General features: G+C 38.8%; 1 protein-coding gene across 15 annotated transcripts in view; it reads right to left on the bottom strand.

Moving 5' to 3' along the window:
* NUMB (NUMB endocytic adaptor protein) overlaps positions 1-16,599 on the bottom strand; it is a 90,582-nt gene that overhangs the window by 35,036 nt on the left and 38,947 nt on the right. For 11 of the 15 annotated variants that reach the window (XM_030949816.1, XM_030949826.1, XM_030949831.1 and 8 more), the window contains exons 2-3: positions 15,725-15,806; positions 15,182-15,286 (exon numbers count right to left, since the gene is read on the bottom strand). The exons of 3 other annotated variants lie outside the window; for them this stretch is intronic. The gene's annotated coding sequence lies outside the window, so the exon portion shown is untranslated. The remainder of the gene's footprint in view (positions 1-15,181; positions 15,287-15,724; positions 15,807-16,599) is intronic. One more of the 15 variants, XM_030949819.1, reaches the window with a different exon arrangement.

Genomic DNA, 16,599 nt, shown 5'->3' with positions numbered 1-16,599 from the left:
TGGTTAAATGAAAAATGCACTTCTTCAAAAGGGGAAGACAGTGCTGCAAATATACTTCTGAAGCCTAGAATTCAAAATGCTGTACACACTGTGCCTTCCTGTATCAATTTCTATATACAATTCCATCTATGCTTTAGACTTGCTCACCTTTACTAGATTCAAACTAAGTTACCCAAGAAGCTATCAGCAAAATTACTACTAATAAAAAGACTCAATATTCACTTAAAGAAGTAAAATCATATGGGACACAAAGTGGGGAATACTGAAAGGGTTCTTGAGACTTGGTCATCATTCCTGAAAAAGAAGCCTTCTTACAACCATGACATCTCATTTTGATTGAAAAAAAAAAAAAGATGCTGCAGAATACAAGGCAGCAAAATCTAATTGGATTACATACACTTATTTCCCATTAGACTGAATAAACTACAGAATATAGATATTTACAGGTGTCAATGGCTGGTCTTTGAACAAAAGCTGCTTTAAAAGCAGTTGGAACACCATTTTAAACCTTGAAAAGAACTAGTATCTTCCACTGAAAACTGTATTACATAGGTGAGAAAAATCAACACATTCCTGTTTGTGGTATCTGACATTTAAGAAGTTTAAAGTCAAAATGCAATTATTTCAAAGCTGAACAAAAGCCAGAAATTAAAAGTACTATAGAAAATCACTGCCCATCACTAATTACACATACTAACTTGTTTTGTATCTCACAAAACATGGCACACTTTAGCCATGCCAAATAACAAAAAGGTGTGTGTCTTCTTAGTGACTCCCTAAAACTTCCTTCAGCAACTGCTACTTTCTTCCTCAAGCAGCAGATAATTAAACAAGTCAGCTCCCACTGTATATTCATGGCATGATATTGGATGATTTCTCAAGAATCTTCCATCTTTCCATCATCTATGAAAAGAACTACTGTAAGATAAGTAATAATTCAAAGATATACCCATGGATAAAGAAAACATCACTGTATCACTAGGACTGGGTGATTTAAGTGTGGTGATGTTAATTGTTAAGTGCAAATAAACATAATAGTCACATGCACAAGTTCAGTGGCACCTGAATTCCATCACTCCTGGGTCTTGCAGCATTCTGGGTCCTTTCAGCATAGGGGATAATTCCTGCAGTATTTCTACACTAGAAAACAGCCACACCAAAGACCACTTTTACAGCAAACACTGTGCTCCAAGTTACTTGATGAGCATTTGAAAGCAACAAGGTGAGACACTCCAAGCAGCCGAAATCCAAATGCAAATTAAGTGAAGGTTGGGATGTCTGATGAAGGCTATAGGCAATTGTCCCTTGTAGGTACAGCCGGGAGGTCTAACAAGCAGTCTAAGTGCAGGGATGGGAAATTGCTGAAGGATTCTCAATCACAATTATCTGGTTATAAAGAAGTGTCAACTTCATTCCTTCATAGCTACAAAATGCTTGTCATAACTAGGAACATAAAATATTTGAGTGGATTCAGAGATTAGAACATACGTACAAAATAAAAAACACACGCATTTCTTATCACTCAGTAAGTTGAAGCAGCTCTGTTCTGCTTTCAGCTGGGACAGAGTTAATTTTCTTCCCAGTAGCTGATACAGTGCTGTTTTTTGGATTTAGGCTGAGAAAAATGTTGATAACACACTGGTTTAGTTGTTGCTAAGGAGTGTTTACACGAAATCAAGGTCTTCTCTGCTTCTCACCCCACCCTACCATTGAGCTGGCTCCAGGGCGTAAAAAGTTGTGAGGGGGACACAGGAGGGAGAATGATCCCAGCTGACCACAGGCATGTCCCACAGCCTATGGCATCACACTCAGCATGTAAAACCAGGGGAGGGAAGGAAAGATGGAAGGAAGGACAAAAGGAAAGGGGTACTTTCAGAGTGACAGTGTCCTCCCAAGTAACTGCCATGTGTGATAGAGCCCTTCTCTCCCGGGGATGGCCAAACCCCTGCCTGCCCATGGGAAGCATTAAATTAATTTCTTGCTTTGCTTGCCTGTGTGGCATTTGTTTTACCTATCTTTATCTCAACCCATGAAGTTTTCACTTTTGCTCTGATTCTCTTGCCCATCCCACCGGGAAGAGTGAGCAAGCAGCTGGATGGGGCTCAGTTGCCATCTCAGGTTAAACCATAACACTCTTCTATAAACATTGTTTATTTCACAAGCTATAAGCCATTTTAAAATATCTGAATCTGCAAAGGCAATTCTCAAAAATTTAAGAGGAGCTGCAAAGCTTCTATTCTCCATCAAGGCTTAGAGAGGCATCACAGCAATATTAGTTATGTACTTTGTTTTACAAACTGCAGACGGAGACTCTGTGTATCCGTCTGAAGGAATCAGAATTTCAACTTCAATCACCTTGGGCAGGTGAAACATACTGCAGCAAATCTCTGCATGGCATCTCAGCTCATAAGGACAGACACCCACTCTTGTCCCTGCTGCAGACTGGCAGTGCCAGAGCAAAATCACTGCTCCAGCTGCTTCAGTGTAAAGTGCAGAAATCTGGTCAGCACACAGCTTACAGCCCAGCTGCCCCGACCTTGCACTCCAGTGAGAGACAAATGGACACAGATACTCCACTCTGCCAAAAGGGGCAACAGACTCTTAAGGAGATACAATTAGATGCAGTAAGGCTCGTGTCAGCTTTGAAGATCTCAAGGTAACTCTGAATCTCAAGAACTTCAGCAAATAGCAGAGCAAGGACTGAGGACAGCACACAAGCACTGTGCCACTTGTGAAAAACCACAGTCTAATTGCCTTATCATAACATTTGCTTATGCGAGCATTCTGTTGGACTTCTCCCTCCCGGGCATTATTGGTGCCCAAGAGACTGGCGCCTTATCTGACATTTATTCTGACCAGGAATCTCAATCTCCAGGGGAAGATAAGAATAAGAGTTCCTCAACTACATTTTGTATGAGAAACTGAAGTGGCACTTTGCCCAAAGTATTTCCTTTTCACCAAAAACCAAACCCATTTTCCTACATGTTCTAATTTTGAGGTCATGTTGGCAACAAACAGTTTAAAAATAGCTTATTCTATCTGATAGAAATGCTGACAAACAGCAAAATTAATTTCTTGTCAGGCAACCAGCAAGCTCTCTTCAATGGCCACACTTCCATTTTCTGAAATATCAGAATTACAAGTAGGCTGCAAAACAGTATGTCCCATAAATACCTAATTTGCTGGTAACATGGATGTCAGGACAACATAACTAGAGTTGTCACCTGATGGGAAAGTGTTAAATAGAAAATTCACACAGGCTGCATATTTGAGGATTCAGAAGAGAAGCACAGGGAATTGCTCCAATTAAGTGCTGAAATTTTTACTAATTTTGTCTAGAACTCAGAAAACCTAGTGAAAAGTCAAGATAGGGGACTCAAAATCTAATTAAATCACAAAACATAACATTACATCAGAGACAAACTGCCAACAAAGGCTTGAAAGTCCTGAGCCTTCTGGAGAAATAAGGAAACAGCCACGTTGGGTCCTGGTACATTTCAAGGTTATCTTACTGCAGACAGCTGAGTATCTAAATGGTCATTCCCACTGGAGAAAAAAAAAAGGCAAAACAAACCCCAACAAAGCAAAACAAAATGACCCACACAACATGAATATCTCCACCACTTTTGTAATTCAAGAGATTTCATCATGAGACTAGACATTAGACCATTTCTTCAAAGCACCTACCTACAAAAGGTATCAAAAAGACAAATGAGTTTTTAAATTTATTTTCATGAAAATTTATGTATTTTGGAAACAGAGCTCCAAAGGCAATTTAAGGAGAGCTGGAGCATCATTATTCTTCTGACCAACAGAATAACTACCATTTACACCTCTATCAGTCCACTGACAACTCGGGGCAGAGTTGTCAGAAACAACAGAGACAGAAACAACACTGTCATGGATAAAAGTGCATGTTGAAGCACACAGCTTCACTACCTACTGCATCATCAGGGTATGGCTGCAGAACAAATTACTACAAGATAAACCAGCATGTTAATTCATGTCTTGTTAGCTGCTCTGCTGTACAATTGTGTTCACTTTTACCCTTCAGTGAGCACAAGCCAGCAATTTACCCTTCAGTGGGAGATGGGTAAGCTTTCATATTAACTGAAGTTAGATCAGGAGGAAGCTGCTGATGATGCAAATTTGGAGCTTAGCTTTGCAAGAGTTAACCCATGTAGCCATACCTTTAGATAAGCAATTCATTTACACTGTGGAGAGCTGCTTCTTGCAGAGCAGTTGTTGCTACTGGGTAATCCTAACTAGACAATGTGCAGGGCAGAAGGACAATATGGATACCTGGGAACCTGAACTGCGTGCACAAATTCAACTGGTTAGATTGTAAGCTCGGGTGTACCACATATTTCACACTAAGCAGCCACTTAGAGTTTCAACACTCAGGACAAAGAAACAGCACAAACATTTTTTATCTTTCTTATGAACTCTAGCCTTCACAAAGGTTATTTAATCTGCATTCAATTATCTATTATCTTTTCTGTTTGCAATGAAAAAGGATAAAAATGGGTATTAAGTCTTCAATCAGCTTTTTAAAACCATTCAGCAGATTTGGGATTACTATCCATTTTCTTTCAGAATTTAATACTGTTTCCTATTTACTAATTTAGAAAAAAAAAGTCATGGGTCAAACAAGGGCAAAGTACTCTCTGCAGCCTGCAACAAATGCAGAGTACCCGGGGGCAGGAGGGAACACCTCCCTGCCCCACACAGACCCACCCACTCCAGATGCCGTCCTCCTGATCTGCAGTACAAAGTCCTCCTAGGAGCGTGAACCACTGGGCGTAGTACTGACACAGGAACAGAATTCCTAGAGGTGTGCACTTCAAACAGCAGGGAAATACAGTTTTAAGAAAAATGTGTTATAGGGATCATTCTAAAATTTACAAGCCTACATATAAAACAAATTCAATTAACTTGATTATTATCAGGTTAAGTAGTTTAAAAGAAAAAGAAAAGGTCTCATTCATACCACTACTGCCTGCTGGCCACACACAGGTGAGGGCTAAGCAACTGCACAACCATCTGCTCCCTGCTCCCTTATATGCTCTTCCCCAGTGAAATACACCTAATAATGCTGAAGGGCCAAGCCAAAGAGTCTGAAACCCAGAGCAAAAACCTCATCCATCTCTAATATGTTTTGGTCACATTTTTTGACATTAAAGCTTTCTGAATCAGGATGCATTCTTCCTGCCAAAGTTACCTGATATTTCACACCTAAGAGGAAATACAAGTAATATTAATCTTGTTGAAAAAAATGTGTTTACCTAACCTACTGACTAGGAAAACACCCCAGAGACATTCCTCCACATGGCTGTGAAGATCTGTATCCTTAGAAAGCTCAGCGGCTTTGAGTTCTTGTGAAAGTACAACCTGGTCACACTTGTCCGCAGACTAATGTTTAATAGCTATCTTTTGAGCATTATGAAAACCTCAATCATACTATGAAATGCATCAGGAAATGTAAACAGCCCACATTTCCGTATTCCAGAAGAGTATTTCTCATGGCTTTTTCAAATAAAATACAGTTCACTGCTGCCACTTGAACATTATTGTAAATCTTGGCTATAACCAGGACACCAGTGAGGAAATATGCTTGTTTCAAGTCATTCTCTTAGGATGAGGTTTGGGTTTGGCAGGCTCACCTGCAGTACAAACACAAGTAGAAGCAGTTTAAAACATTTAGATCTCTTCTGCTCTCTAATGTAAAATTTGAGTCCCTAAATTTAAGATGACAATGTATGAACATTTCATTTATAAAAAAGAGGCAAGCTAGGAAAGCAAGCTGAGTGCTACCAAGGTAAATAGTCTGTCCCTGTCTATTATGAAGCTGCTAGGATGGAGCTTTACTTCTCTGAAAAATCCTTATTAAGCATTGCTGCTAAGCAAACGCTCTCCCCTCCTCTCCCACTTACACAGTACAAAAACATGTAATGTCCTATCTCTCCAAGCCTACTGTAAAGGTTAGCCAAAACTTGCTGCAATTGCCCTGCAACAGCTTCTCTGCAATTATTCACCAGCACAAGCACACAGAGTACCCTTATCTTCTAAGGAAGAAAAGGTCACCCCATGTGTCAGATTCTGAATGCAGAACTTTGAGCTTTTTTGTAAGTTTAGACCCCATAAAATCTAATTAAATCCTGCAGTGTCACACTGAAGCAAAAGAAGGCAAGTAACCGTATGAGCATGCTCACTACGACGTTAACAGCCCTGTTTCGCAATACAGGCTGACTAACCACATTATTCACCACACGGCTTTCCAACCCAGGCACCCTTTCATTACCCAATTAACATCACATCATACAATACAAGTAAGCATTCTATCCAAATATGCATAAAAGTGAAGCATTTCTTCATTTATTCAGCCAGCAAATACATTTTGTTGTTGTTGTTATTATTTAGAGTTCAAATTAAGGGGATTTTCCTTGCTGAAGATAAATTATTGGATACATAACTAAAAGTCTACTGAAGCTGTAGAAAACTCACCTTTCAGCAGTGAAAGTGCTGCTATTAGATCTACTATTTAGATCTTACTTTGAAAATAGAGCAGAAATGGCAACCTTAAACTCTTTATGTAAGACCAAAGAGATCAGAGCTGTGACAATAATGTCTCTGACAGCATTCTTTGAAATTGTGATGCATTGTTATCATATGATGTGAAGTACAAGACATCCTCAAATTCATGAGATCTCTTGCTGTCTTATACCTGAACTAAGGTATCATGTGACCACACCACAACTTTTTCCAGAGCACTCGACAATTCTATCTGCATCACAGATGAGGTTGGAAGAAGGGGGAAAAAAACCAATGTTATGACAGCAACATTTTACTGGCAAAAGCCAGACTTAAACAAAAATTGCAAACAGCTTATGAAATATCAGGAAATGAAATAATGAACTGTACTCCAATACACTGTTAACAATTATGTGGCTAAAACATTCAACTATCAGAGGCTCTGTCCTAAAGCTTAGGATTTTGTAAAATACACTTTTCAAACATAAATACCTCCAGACTGCAGCAATTAACAAAGAAGTCAGTATTCCAAAATGTTATGTTACAGAAGTATCACCAAAATAAGCATTCAGACTCTTAAACTGTGAGAAAAATACAAGTTTGATCATTGCAAAGAAGAAGTTATTCCTAAGGATATGCAATGCCCCTTCTAGTAGGTGTAAGATAAATAATTTGCCTCTCACAAACCTGTGAAATTCAGCAAATAAAAGAAAGCAAGCCTCATTTTCTCCATCAATAACTATTATAAAGCAAATGTTCCAATTCATCAGACACCACAGCAACTGCAAACTCCAACTATGGTCCCAAACAATATGCTAAGAGGTTTAAGAGCAGAGATATAAGGCAGTAATCCCCTTGTTTTGTAGGCTCACTCTAAAAATACCCTGCAGACTGTCAGTCACTGGTGGAAAGCAGGTCTCCTAAACACTTGATGTGAGAGAAAGTGAGTTAAATTATGTTATTTATAATAACCAAAAATAAGCAGAAGTTTAGTAAAGAAACACTAGCTATGTGCCTTGTGGAAAGCAGTTCAAATAATTCTGCTTTACAGCTCAGCTGCACACATGTGAATAATTTTAACTAACCAAGCCACGTCATTTCCAAGTGAATCATTTACATTTAGGGCAGCTAAATATCAGACAACTCAACAGTTTTCAAACACGAACATCTCTGTTTAAAAGGTATCTTTACAAATACATGCTGAATTTCAAAATGAAATTAGATATAAAAGAAAGTACAAGAAGAGCTGAAACAGCCAAAAAGTATGTTCTTTAATCACCCAATTCCACAAACTGCAGCTTGAAGTTATGTATGTCAGATCCCACAAAAATAAATGCATTTTCAAAATTTAAAAAATACTCTTTTACAAGTAAAATATGCATCTTTTACTGGTGGATCAATCATAAACCTTAGGGTTTACACTGGACTTACTTCCGTAGGACCTATGAGTATTTTATAAGCAAATAATCAGTGTTGACTAAACAAGGCCTAACATCTGCTGCTTAGTAACAGACAGGGTCAAATATAAATCAGTCAATCACACTTTTGTGCTGTTGACCTGATCACTCCCTGCTTACTGGGAGTCCAGAACCATACGAACACACGCTGTATTTTTGGTTCCACTCTTAGGCAAGAGCAGATAGAGCAGACAAAATGAGCTACAGATCCAGAGCACACTTTGCAGGAACCAATTGCACTCGAAACCAGTTTACTAGGAGGATATCTTTTAGCAAGATATTAAAAAATATTCATAGTGAATATGAATAGTCATAGTGAAGCTTTACCCTTGGTTCTCATACAATGTGTCACAACTTGCGTTTTGGCCAACTGCTCCTGCAACACTGCTCTACACCAGCCCACAGCATGGTCCAGCCCAGCAGCCCACCTGGCCACACTCTGGAAACATTTGGAACAATAAGCCATATATTTCTATCAGCCTCATGAGAAACCTCCAGTGGGAATGAACAGCAGCGCTGCTGAGTCTGTCAGCAAGCAGGATTCAGGTACAGAGAAACTAGGCAAATCCACAAGAGTAGGAGAATGCTCAGATACAAAACAGGGAGATAAAGAGGGCTCTCGACCACAACCAGCAATGTTTCATTCATTCATGTATGCTCTCAAAAGAAATAAGTTCAACAGCTGTTTGCAGGTGATGCAAAATGTTCCAGAGTAGATTAAAATGATTTTAAAAATACAAGATCATCTCACAAGAAGAAATTATTCTGTAAAAAAACAGCAGAGAAAAGCATATGGAAGAAGGGTAAAAAAGCCACTGTAATTATAAATAGCAATGCATATGAATTCAGTCATTTTTACTATCTAGGAAAGGTCGTAACTCATGTTTAGTCCTCCAAAAATTTAACTGTCAAATAAGCAAACAGTAGTAAGAATTATTATGATATTATTATTAAATTCTTTATATTTCAACATTAATTATTATTAAATTACTATGAAAGAATGATTATGAAAGGAGTAGTGCAAAGCAAGCAGGATGCTGCAGCATAACACCAGACTGCACTCAGCTTCAATACCATATAGTTGTTGTAGTTCATACCCTCTCCCTGAAATGAAACTGGAAGGTGCAGCAAAAAGAAGCAAGGATAAGGATGATGGCAAGGACTACTTAATACCTTCAGCTCAAGGACAGATTAGATACATCAAAGGTCTTCACCTCAGAAAACCAATTTTCCAGGGGGGAAAGCTACAACAATTACAATATCATAATGTTAGAAAATACAAAGGGAATTATGATTTTCCAATTCTTATATTGTAGGAACTGTGAAAAAGCAATAGAATCCGCCAGAAGTCCAGGTTTTAATAAAATAGTGCTTCTCTTCATGATACAAAATCAAGCAGGACAATTCCTAGGTCTGGGAAAGTTTAAAAAGTAAAAATAGAAAGGAATTTTTAAAAACAAATCCCCAAACCACCCAGGTTAATTATTTGATCTAAACTTCCTAAAGGTATTGGAACCTATAGTGGCGGTGGTGCAGCCATCCATTTAGGAAATCACCCAGTCCCATCTGACCAGCTGGGAAGTCTTGTTTCATGTCTTAATCTTCTATTCTTGCCAGGATCCAACACTGACTGTATCAGAGAGAATTACTGCGCTGTGGAGCCTTTGTTGTGAAGCAGCCCAGCTCCCAAGCTGGTGTCCCTTCAGGGCCAGTCCAGCTGGCCACACCTCCGTGTGGCAGCTGTCACAGCACCACAGCAGAGCTGTTCACACACAACTGCCTCAGCACCACCGAGAGCTGCCTCACTACACTGTAAGGATCTCCCTTTCCAAAAAACACACAGAGGCAGGAATTTTTAGAGCTCAAGACATTTAAGTGAAATCAATCTGTATATTCCAGATAGCTCGCAAAATTTGAATTATTGTGGCAACAAGCCATGGGTGCACTTAGTCAATCTCAATTACAAAATGAAAATTAGCTTAACCGCCACGAAGTGTGTCATTCACAGGATGACAGACGACTCCCTGTTACACCATTACTGCGCTGGGCCCAAGCACTCCAGTCAGTCACTGCCCGGCAGCTGTTACATGGCAGCTCAAGACACTTCAATCGCTCCCATCCTCCACAGCCAAATATAATTAAGGCCCTCTTATCTGTGGGTTTTCTTCAGCTTGTTCACGCTAAATCAACCACTTTTGACTGCAGCCAATGCAAAGGAGGAGGAGCAAGAGTGACACAAAAGGCATTTTTAATATTAATTTAGAATTCAAATGAAATTGTGAAGGGTTGCACCAAGCTTTTGTGAAAAAATGGCAGGTTTTAATAATAAAAATGAGCCCAGAGAAAAGATACAGTAATTTTTTCCGGCTGTCAGGGTATCAGAAAATCATTTCATCATCCCTCATTAAGCCCAACAACAGAAAAAGTTCACTTTCACATAAAATATAGGCAGAATGTTTTTTAGGAACCCACTCTGGTGAGCAGCATTGCAACTGTGATTGACTTCTAAGAACATAAATTTTTCTTTATATGAATCTTTTTTATTATAGTAGGAATTAAGGTATACATTTGTACACCTATCCAGTGCAAGTTTTGAATTGTTGCATAATACTTTTCTCATAATAACTCTTTACAAAGCACTACAAGGAACTAACAGAATTTCCAAATCCATCTGCTTTACACAAATGTAACCAAATCAGAAGCCAGCTCAACAAAGTCAGACACAAGCTGTAAATACTTTTAAGCACACAGAATGCAATGCTTTCTGAACTCCCTCACCAGTTAAATACCTTTAAAACTATTTCGCATCCTCTCTAGAGTCTAATACAAGCCATGTATTTCATCACCCACAGAACTCACAAAATATTTAAGGAATCTGTCACCATCCTCACTGTGAGAGGTGTCTAAACAGAGAATTCCAACACAATTCCAGCTTCCTGGTACCATTTTGTATATAGACAACTACCATTCCTTATGATGACATAGCACATAAAACTCACTTCATGCCTCATGTTTCCCATGTCAGCTTGCTGCAAAGCCTTGAGATCTAAGCAAACTTCAGTGATTTTAAAAATTAAATATAGCAACATCACTGAAGAAATATCTTTTATAAGCATTTACCTTCATAAAATCCTGATGTATGTAATGTCGGGAAAAAAACATTCCCCAAACCCAAGTGTAGTACAATCACTTACCAGAACAATGTTCATATGACAGCAGCAAGAACTCGTTCACTTGGTGACTTACTGTCCCACCTCCCATCTCAGGTTCTCCTATAGTACTTTTCTTAAAAATCCCTCTCTCTTGAAGCTATAACCATGACTCCGTGGATATTAAAAAAAAAAAAAAAAAAAGAATCTATGGCCTGAAATAAAGGGGAGATGATAAAGTGATTTGGTCAAGTTCAAGGCTGGATTTTTCTTTACTCATGGCAACAGACCTTAAGTTTCTGAGACCTATGGCAAAACCTTTCATCTTACTAATTTCAATGTTTGCATATTTTAATTTGGGGTAAGAGAAGAGAGGAGGGAAGGAGTGAACTCTATGGAATTAAGCAATAAAAGGATGCATTGATCAGTCTGTATTCAAGGTTTGAGGTTTTATGGAAGAATTCCAAGTAAAGTTTTTCATGTCTGCTCATATAAACAGATGCATACTTCCCTCCCCCACTCCCTCTTCCTATCACTTGGCCTTTTGCTTGTAAGGATAGTAATGCTGGTCTTTATGGAGGCTGTAGATAGGAATTCAACTGCTATTGCTACAAAATTTCACAGGCACTGTTTTCTTAAACACTGATAATAATCTCTCAGACATTTCCTTCCACAGAAGTTACCAGATTTCATGATGGTCATTAAAATTAGTAGCACATTATTTTTGACCAGCAAAGATATTTATGAATCCACAACCACATGCTCAGTGAGAATTATCACATAAAGCTTCAGACATCAATAAATCCCGTGGTTCCTCTCCAGATTTTTTTTAAACTGCCATTAAACTCAGTGAAGAGAAAAGAAAGTTCACTTTATGTAACAATAGAAATGTATCTCTCTAAATAAGTAACTCTGTATACATCCAAAGAGATGGTTACCCTTTTCACCTAAAATCAAATTTATGATTACAAAATTCCTTCACGATAATGAAGTTTTTTTAATGAAAGCTTCAATTAAGAAATGGAAGCAATATGTTAATTTCTCTAACAATCTAGCCAAAATATTTGGTCTTTCCAAGACCACAACAAGATTTTAATTCCAGCCTGTAAACAATATTTAAACCAGTTCATCTAATTTAACATTGGGGGGGAAGTATATTATGTGAATTTCATGTTGCTACCTGAGACAGGCTGCTCCAAACTGGTACAACTGCTTTACCTACCAAACCAACTGCAAGAACTCACATCAGCATTTTACCTTCGAGTCAAAACTAAGTCTATGGTAATTCAGAAGGTCAAGTCTTAGAATATAATGGACTAGAATATAATAGATTCAGACTTACTGCACCACCTTCCTGGTGATAAAATATTGGGATCTTAATTCAACTTTTTTCTGTTAGCTTTCTCTTCTCCACATTAATTCTGCTAGCATACAGATTTTATCTCTTTCAAGATCATCACAGAATTTCTGCTACAAAAAACAAACATCCATTAAAAGCCAAGAACAAGCCTTTGCATGTGTGCTTTCTCCACAAGCTACACTCACATCTCAAAATTATTAATAAGAAAATGCCAGAACGTGCATTCTAACACAAACAGTTTAAAATAACCTTCACGTAATAATGAAAAACCTCCACTGAAATTGTCTGTAGAATTTGGGAATTAAGATCAAAATTGTTTCCATACTCTTAGTGCAGTAAGACACAGAACACTTAGAGAGATTAAGTTAAACCAACTTAAAAGTTAACCAATCATACATTGAAAGACAAAGTTGAGATATGCACCTCAAAATGCCAGTGCTGCCTCTCAGGGTCCCAGTATACCTATACAAGGAGCTAAGACTATCACCCTCTTCCATAAATACCAAAATCCTATAAATATTCACAAAACTGTCTCACTATTCCTCATTAACAGTTCTCCCACCTAACTGATTCTAAACTATTTTTTATTTTTATAAAATAAAAATATTTAATTAAAATATATTTATTTTAGCCCCAATATGGAAATAAATGGTTAATTTAATATTATGAGCATGAAAAGATCATGAAAAGGTGTTTTTATTTCAAAAGCTTCACATGAAGATATAATTACAAGCAGTATATGCTGAATTAAGTCAGGAACATCTCAAGCCATCAGTAAAACATTCTGTCAGCTAGGGCTGATAAGAACTACAGAAATATTGCATATTGCACCCATTAATTCTCTTTAAAATAAGCTGCCATCTGAGACATGGACAAAAAGACCATGTTCATTATTCAAACATTATTCAGATGTTCATTATTCAAACAAATTGAGCTTTTGACCATCTTATTACAGTTGTTCAAACCCAGGAAAAAAGTTCAATATTAATGTCACCCCAAACTAGAGAGGTATGTAGTTTTGTTCCTGGCATAGAAATTAATGTTCCTCACCCCCATCATGATCTTAAGCAAAGTAGGATGCTGCCTATCATATGTGTGATCACAACTCTGTCTCCTTGAGAAGGTGAAATGCATTCCATCAGCAGCGTGGCAGGTCATGTTCTCCCAGAGGGAGATCAGACTGCCCACAAGTCAGTACAGGGCAGCAGGCAGGGCTGCCAGCAACAGTGGCGATTCAGCAGCTCCAGTGATGCCAAACAGCCCTCATGAACACACCAGTCTGACTGAATGACCTCAGCTAGGCTAGAACTGTGAAACCCACAGATGTCTCTCACCTTTCTAAATCAAGTGTTGTTCACAGTAAAACAGCTACAATGATCTGCTGCAACACACAGAGTTTGGTGGCAGAAAGAGAGAGTCATAGAAAGTGCACTGCCCGTAAGTAGCACATGCTGGAAAACCACATTGCTGCAATAGCCTCTCAAATCATACAATACCTGTCATCTTCCCAACTTTAAACTGCTTGGCAAAAGAACAAGAAAAGTCAAACAGGAAATAATGAGGATAATTTGTCTTCATTCTCAAGTCCATCAGAGCAATCAATGAAGCCTCAAGCTCAGCAAAGACAGAAATATCACCTGATGACCCTGAAATCCTGTACCCAAAGGCAGCCTTTCCACATCTGCAGCACATGCACTTCTACAAGTCACTCCTCAAAAACCAGACACAGCACAGAGCAAGTGACAGAAGGTAACCAAGGCATCACTCACATGAATTTCCCCTGAATAATTCATATTCTACCATTGCCATAATCTGCATAGCCTGCTGATGGATGTGGATAGTGGCAGCAACAAACTTCACTCCTCGTATTAATGAGTTTGACATAAAAGCAGTATGAGCTCTACAGGTGGGGCAAGTAGGAAATTGTGCTACTGCCACTGCCCAGGCTAACAGATGAAATCATGTCCCTTGTGTTGCCATCTTGGTATGGAGAACACCACCCTGCTTTCATAAAAGACAGCTGCTTCCTGGGGTGGCAACTGAGCTGGGCAACAGAAGACAGGATGAAGAGGAAGGCAGTCTAAAAATGCCTGCAATGGAACAGCTGGCATGTGGCACCAAGGCAGGCACAACAGGGACTCAGTGAAAAGGACACTGAATATTGTGCTGCCAGATTCACACAACCATAAAAGTCACAACTGTGTTGTCTTCACCAGCAACTAGTCACAGAGTCCACTGATTTGAACATCACCTCCATTATTCTGGTAGGTTTCTGTAGCACAATTACTCCATTCATAAATCACCATTCTTAACAGTATGCCCTGCCTTCCCTTTCTGAGTTTTCTCTTATACAACAGTCAGCTTATAGGACACCAACAATATAGATAACACCATTTAGAATGCCATTAGAATTAGGTGGGAGACAACACCACATTCCTTCACAAGGAATCAATTATCCATTCCTTAATTAACAATTCCTCTACATATATTAAACTTCACCTTATTTACTTAGTGACTTGGTGATGTAGGTACTGAACTGAGGTAGAATGTGAGCTTATTCTACTCTAGGAAATCACATCTCCTAAGAAGTTGGCATACTGTGCCACTGAGATGAGCTCAGTTGGCTGGAGCGTGGTACCAATAATGCCAAAGCCGTGGGTTCAATTCCTATATGGGCCATTCACCTAAGAGCTGGTCTTGATGATCCTTGTGGGTTTCTTTCAACTCAGAATCTTGAGATAATCCTTCTTGCTGGCAAGTTCTGGAGGAGTCGATCTTGACCACAGCCCCTGCAGGACCAAGCATCACCTTATGTCACTTTGAGATTACCAAAGGCACACATTTCACTTGGCCAGAAAACATCAGTGCACATGGCAGAACTTAAAAGTCCGCTCAAACTGCACCATTCCTCTGGCAGCTTTAGCAATCTTCACACCTGGTTAGCTAATGACAATTGGTGTCTTGCAAAAATACATCAGCAAAACTATAGGAAACCAAAGGCTGTCTACAGCAGATTGGCTAAGGCTCCCTACTCGCATCATCGAGCACTTGCTCGTACCTTCCATTAATTCTCAAAGGTCAGATTTCATTCCAAAGGCTGATAGCCCATCAGGTGCGCTGCAATTATCTATGTTACAGAGACACCCTTCTACTCTGCTTATGGTTGGCACTATATCTTCCCAGCTCTAACTCCACCCCCTGAGATCATCTACACAACAGCATCTTACCTGCAGCTCTCTGAAGCTGCACACATCACACCAAACAAACAGCACGACTAAAGGCAGTGGTCTCCTTCAGTGGTCTTACTTCCTGGAAAAGGAAAGAATTCTCAGACAAGAACTATAAAACTCATCTCTCTATGAGAGATTTCTTTCAACATTATAGCAGTCTAATCACTGCAGGTAAGAGATGCTGAAAGCTTTTATATAAAGCCTTGCTACAAGCATAAATACACAGATTTGCCAGCACTGAGACTTGAAAAGTTGGATCCCTACATCACAAACTTAATCTATAAAGTAGGAGCAGAAACTGCCAAGTAGCTATTACATATGTTTCTCTGACCAACTTAGTCTCATGACAGTGAAATTGTGCAAGTGTCTATGGGCAATTCAATCACATGCCTCAAAAGGGCTGTTGCAAGCCACAAACCACTTTTTCTCAAATTTCACACTAACCAGCTTTAAGAGTAACACCAAATTGATATTTTTCAGTGGTAAGGCAAAGTTGATGAACTCACAAGTATCACCCAAAAAGATCAATCATCAATGCAATAACATGTTCTTCAGTTATTTACACTCAGTATTTTACATAAAGAAGGCTTCTTCAATGGAATCTATCAATTTGCAAATGTAATAGCTATTTTCAAGGGCAGCCTACTTAAATGACTCCTTTTTAATTAAGGATAAATTAAGTATTTAATGAATTCAGAGTTCTTATATTGTTCCCTCACTGTCTCTAAGAAAATACTCTACAAAGGAAGGGGCAAAAATCACGTTCTCCTTTTGCGCTTCTCTCTATTGTGAAATACACCTTCTGAGGTTGACCACCAGCACTGTTTACATAGGGATTATACAGAAACATCTTTATAAAGTACACAGCGTCT

The sequence above is a fragment of the Camarhynchus parvulus genome, chromosome 5 (genome assembly GCF_901933205.1).
Source record: "Camarhynchus parvulus chromosome 5, STF_HiC, whole genome shotgun sequence".
Lineage (NCBI taxonomy): Eukaryota > Metazoa > Chordata > Aves > Passeriformes > Thraupidae > Camarhynchus > Camarhynchus parvulus.
This window is presented reverse-complemented; position numbering and strand designations above follow the sequence as displayed.